Raw genomic sequence first — 6,053 nt, forward strand, 5'->3', positions numbered from 1 at the left:
CTCTTTATATAGAGGAGGGGGGCTGGACCCTTTACACGACTGGATTCCGGGTTAATTCCGCAAATCTAGCCAACAAACATAGCACAAAACTCGGAACCCTAAACTGCTCTGCGCATGCGCGGACCGTCCGGCCCACAGGCGCGGACTGTCCGGACCGCGGACCGTCCGGCCGCTCAATATGGTGCTCAACAATTGGTACCATTTTTATATAACAATAGTGTGATGGGTCTCTATTTTAAATTTGCTTCGGGCCCCTAAAACCTCCGGTCCGCCGCTGAGCTAGACTTGGCTTACTGTTATCATATATACAGTTGCTCCCAGGCTTATCCTTCAATTTCCTGATACTGAAGTCTAAGGTATTCTGTGTGTCCAAAACATGACTCCCCTAGATAGTAGTTCTATTTCAAAAATTATTTGGTTTACAAAGTACACCATGAAGAACATTATATCATCAAAGCATCACTTCAGCTTTGTGTGTTGAAGAGATTTCTGTGTCCTTAGTGTTCTTAATGTACTTTCACAATTCCTAGTCGATACGTTGGCTGAAACATCTGCCAAGATTCTTTAGCTGGTTCATGAGGATGAGGTCCTTTAGGTCCTACGTCCTAGCTACCTGCAATTTTTAAGAGCATGTGGTATACATACTTTTGTTTTCCAATTGTTAAGAGTTGTAAAGCTAACCTGCAATTTTGCAGTATGTTTTGTGGCTGCTTTGTGCCCCAGTATTTGGTCACACGATTTGGTCAGGTCCATGGCTCAGACGACCGTGTAGTCGATGTTGCCGCCCTCATGCCAGGTGCGCAGGTCTGCATCAGATCCTTCGCTAGGCCTTCTTCGGGCCCTTCGCCGGTGACGGCCATTGTTACGTACTCCACCCATTTTCTCCTTTTCTGCTGTGTGAAACCTAACTTTTTTTTTGTTTCCAGATCTGATCTAATAACAAATTTATGCACATATATTATGCATACTAACTTTTTAAAATTGTCGGATGTACACCCAATCTGCTTGAATCCAAAGTTGCCGGCATTCGCTCCAGGTGCCAGACCATAGCACACCATCATGCAGGTTGGTAGTACCTGGATTATCTCTCTTGATTGGTTGCCCGCGCGCGGTTGATACTGATACAGAGAGGGTTTTGGCTTCTTCTGTAGTTGGGACATCTTAAAACAATGGATTGTGATCTGTATTCTGTATGTTGCGGTCCTAGAAATTTTCTTTTGGTTAAAAGTGGAGAAACTGTTCTCCATGCTTTTCCTGTCCTATTTTGATATTACACTTAGATAGGTCTGAAAAACCCTAAACTCAATCTCTTTTTGTCTGATAAATTTAGCGTAGGGTGGGTGTGGTTTAGTGTTTGATGCTGGAATTGCTTTTATTTTTTTATCATAGGTTTATAACTAAAGCATTACCCACTAGAGCTTGTTCTACATGCTGTCTGCTATTTTATTGAACTTGCAGTAATGCTTTGGGATGTTCATTTTGTATAACATATATACTCTTATTGGAGTGTGCAAGTGTTGTGGAGGATTTTAGTTGTATGCATGGGTCATTGCCCTGATGTAATAGGGACCTGATTTACCTTCTGTAAGAGCATGAATTTGTGTTTGTTCTTTGTTTGCATAGTTCTAAGATGAGGAGCATGAAGGATGTTCACTGGTGCACACACTTTGGATTTTAGATATTGCATTTCTCTGCTTGGCATATTTTAAGAAGTGTTTCATATGTTCTTGTGGGACTTGTGATGTTTTCTACGTTTTCTCTTTAAAGGTTCAACTGGAACTTAGTATTCAGTGTTTTGTTTAATAGCTAGTTTTTTGACATTTTCAATACGACATTTCTAACACAATAACTATTTGAAAGGCTAGCGATAGGTTCAACATAAACTCTCAGCTTGAGAATCTTCAAGCCAAAAATGTTGGTACAGGGCGTGCTGATTTGTCCATGTTGTGAGTACCCTGTTCTTTGTGTAACAAAAGATGTTACTAAATTACAAGACAATTGCTTAAATATTTTTCTTATTTATAGTGAATGGGCAGTAAACATGAGAGACAGCAACGCCTCTTATATTGGGCACCATCCGATGCTAGCATATTTTGCCATTGCTCGGAACGAATGGATCAGAAGAGAACGTTAGACTGTCATGCAGGTATTGCCTCCACTCTTATTCTACGTTATAGCTCAAATTTTTAGAGCAATTCTAGCGTGTATATATCATGTTTCAAAAAAATCTAATTAGACTTATGTTCACTAAGGATTATACCTGAAATAGACCGTAGCCTTTTTCGCTTTGCTCGATGTTTCTTTACAAGGTGGGGCACACTGTAACATTTTATTGAATAGTTTGTGTGCCGTTGCAACACATAGGTATGCTTATGCTTGTTTTTAATTCCGTTGAAACAACTGTATCAACGCCACGCACCCTAAGACCGGGAAGGTAATGCAACTTCTGCATTTGTGGCAGGTGGGTTCACCAATTACATTCCGGCTATTTGAATTGTCTGATTGTTTGTAAAACTGGACATTCAATTTTTCCAGATCTTCAATGGCGTGTTCGTGAAAGTCAACAAGGCTACTATTAACATGCTTCGTAGGGTTGAGCGGCCTTATGTTGCATGTGGGTAAGTTTTCTTTGTTGATTTAATTATTGTGTTGCTGCTTGTTTTGATATATCTTTCAGTAGAAGTGCATAGTTGAAAACAGATCATACTGTTGTTGCTTGAGTGAATTTACAATAGAATAGTGTGCTACAATAGAAGAGTATATCGGGAGGCACTTACTGCATCTTTGCCTGGTGACCCTAATTAGAAAAGGGAAAAAAAAGGAAAAAGGAACCAAAATGTCGATTTGGTGGTTGGAATTCCATTTCATCTACGACGAAGTAGATTCATCTTGGTGATTTCTTTTTTTTTTGTTACATCATTAGAGTTCTCCTACACATCATGCGTGATCACACACTCTGTACCTCTAAATGTTGGCATAGTTGCTTCCAAGGAAGGAAACGTATCTAGTGCTTAAAGGGGTACGGTGCTCATGTGCACATTTTAAATCTGGTGCATCCATCTTGTATTCAACGGCACCAGCTAATTTTACGAAGAACCCTCCCACCAGGGGAGGAAGGTGGAAGGGGTGCTTCACAAAATTGGTGCTGCTGTTAGATGCGAAATGGATACACCAGATTTAAAATGTGCACATGAGCATCGTACCCCTTTGAGCACCAGATACGTTCCCTCCAAGGAAATGGGCACAACACAATTTATCTGTTTTTTTATCTACATTTATTACTCTCAATGTTTATTTCTAGCTGATTTGTACATACTGCATCTCTAATTCTCGATCCTATTCTATCAGCCATCAATTTTGCACCATAATTATTTTCCATTTCTTGTATGCTGCAGTAGCTCGCCATCATCCCAACCCTCTGAACTCGCTAACAGCCTCTCCAGCTCGCCTACTGCGTGATTAAAGCCATCCCATGTTCCTAAGATAACAAGCAACTGCTATGTACGGACTGATTAGATATACACTGTGCTTCTCCTAATTGCATCTATAGTTAGTTTTATTATCTACTGCTATTAGTACTAATGTTTTCGACGAATTATTATCTTCTACGTACGATTCTCTATTCTGATTTATACTTATCCAAAGGACTCTGATAATATTGAAGTTTCTATTTCTTGCCCATGAGCATGTTCTATCATATACTTCTGCTCCTATTGTGTATGTTTATCTATGTATTCAATTTTGCAAGCAATAGGTAACCATCAAGCCATCTACACAATCAAGCGCCAGCCATATTCTTGTCGTCATCCATCCAGGAGATCCATTGGATGGGAAAATTTAATTTTATGGAGATAAGTTCATTTTGGCACATATTTCGTAGTTTCGTCAGAATGTGGATCTTCTTAATCTTGTCCTTACATGTTAGTTGCTCTTTTGTGTGTGCTTTCTATCTATTAAACATTATCATCCCTTAATTCAACATATCAGTGAAGGTTTAAGATTTTATATAGGCCATGATAATTATTGCTTGGAATGGTGGAACACCAAGTGATATCTTTGATGTTGGTGTATTTAAGAAGGTTTTTAGTCGTGTGTCTACTCCCTCTCCACCATGTAATGGCCTAACATAATTGCCCAAAGCAGTCGCGCAGTCGTCGCCCCTCTCCTCTAACCACATGAGTGGAAACAACGCTCATCTCCCTCCATGTTGTTAAGTAGTTTCATTACCTTAACAAAAAAATTGTGTACATTACTGCTACAAGTAGCATGAAGAGTCTAACCTGATTGAAATTAAATAGTGAGATGAGTCTGAATAGCTGATGAAAAATTGGTTAGTAACATTATATTGGTTGTTGGCAAAAAGTTATGAGATATCGAGATCGATGATAATATAGGTGTTGTTCGTTTTTATATAATCGGTTGTGTACTAACATTTTATCCAATGTTTTGTGCTTCGTCGTAACGCACGGGCATTAAACTAGTAATACAAAAATCAACAAAAGTATCTCTTGCCCCCCTAACTCTGAGGACACTCGACTCTCTCCTCCTTCGACATCAAGTACCAAAAGGTACGCCTTAACCTAAGGATACTAAGGAGTGGGGGCGTATCAGTGGGAGCAATCTAGAACACAGAGAGATCAACATCTGAGTCTATGTTAGGGCTGCTACTGAAGTTGTCTCTAAAGCGAAAGTTAGAGCTAAGACTAGCACTGATGGAGCTATCGGCTGAGCCAGTGTGACTGATACCGAGGAGGTACTGATAGCAGAGCATATGATCATCACATCAGTCGACGTACTCCCAATTCTGACAGCATGTGTAGAGAAGTCCAAACCTGCTGGCCAGAGAGGGGAGATGGAGAGTCCAAAAGTCTGACTAGGTGGAGTGCTAGACTGTGTATGGTTGGCAGTTGGCACGACGACTGACTGTCTGAAGAGGTGGAGGCGGTGTCGTCTGAATAAGAGCTACAGAGAACCTGGTGTGCTCAAAGAGATGCTAGAAATACATCTGATTCTCTATCATTTGACGGTGGTGGAACAGTGAAATGTCATTCATAGAATCATTTGAGTTGTCTGCAGCTCGAAAACGAACGAGCTCACGCTCTCGGATGGCCTCATCCTCCTCTGTCTCTCTCTCTCCAGCAAGTGCATCCTCTTGGATCTAATGGCCTCTGTGACCCAGAATTCGACCTGCTGGACGTGGGTCGACCTCCTACTGGGGCCGATAAACTCCAAAGGCTAAGCGTGAACTCCTCAAAGTTGCCACTATGGTGATTGGATCAGCTGAGCAAAAATCCTCCGGCATAGCTGAGCAAAGGTTTTAGCTCCCCCTTAGTCATCCACCAAATACTAGTTGGTATTATTCTGCACTTTTCGTGGGGAAATCGGACCGATCTGGTGCGCCACGGATGTGCCACCAGACCGGCTAGTAACATCAGCCAATGGCTAGTTCTAACAACTAGTTGTTACTGTATTAGAGGTCTGATGTGTCAGTTGGGCACATCGAACTAGTCTGGTGCACAAAGGCTGGCAAGGCACATTTTACAATGGCTTTGCGTAACAGGTCCAGTGGAGATTGTGCCCAAAACAGGATCTTTGCGTAATCGGTCTGGTGGCACACTGGACTGGTTTGGTGTCTCTATTGTCGGGTGGGGCATAGGGAAGCCCTTACTGTGTATTCGGTCTGGTGCGCCATCGGACTAGTCTGGTGCACACATAACCGAAAATTCTTCTAAGTTTATTTTTAGTTTTAGTTTCCACACATACTTTTTATTGGCTATTGTGAGATACCTAACACTAGTTTTATGCAAGTGGATGCTGCATAACTACACTAGGCATGCATAGGCCAAATTACTCATTCATAACCTCCTTTATAGTATAGCTAAAATTAAATAAAAGGACCTAACTCTATACAAAATGTCCAACAACATCTTTAACACTTAGAACTAGCAGTCCTTAACCTTTTAAGCATTGTTCCTTAGCCATCTCCTCGATTTCCATCGTTGGGGGTGCTCTCACTTGTTGAAGCTTAATTTTCTGCAATGTGATCTAACTTA

The 6,053-nt window shown here is 41.1% G+C and overlaps 1 long non-coding RNA gene across 5 annotated transcripts; it reads left to right on the plus strand.

Moving 5' to 3' along the window:
- Positions 1-338: 338 nt before the first annotated feature.
- On the plus strand, positions 339-3,941 carry LOC103648086 (uncharacterized). 5 transcript variants are annotated; one of them, XR_563232.3, is made up of 6 exons: positions 339-1,065; positions 1,861-1,946; positions 2,026-2,146; positions 2,365-2,461; positions 2,536-2,618; positions 3,396-3,681. It is a non-coding gene; the product is annotated as an uncharacterized lncRNA (long non-coding RNA). The 5 variants fall into 5 exon arrangements; XR_002267455.1 differs by lacking the exons at positions 2,365-2,461; positions 3,396-3,681 and adding an exon at positions 3,755-3,941; XR_004856517.1 differs by lacking the exon at positions 2,365-2,461 and having other exon boundaries at positions 2,462-2,618.
- The last annotated feature ends 2,112 nt before the right edge of the window (positions 3,942-6,053 follow it).

This window comes from Zea mays, chromosome 2 (genome assembly GCF_902167145.1).
Source record: "Zea mays cultivar B73 chromosome 2, Zm-B73-REFERENCE-NAM-5.0, whole genome shotgun sequence".
In the NCBI taxonomy this organism is placed as follows: Eukaryota; Viridiplantae; Streptophyta; class Magnoliopsida; order Poales; family Poaceae; genus Zea; species Zea mays.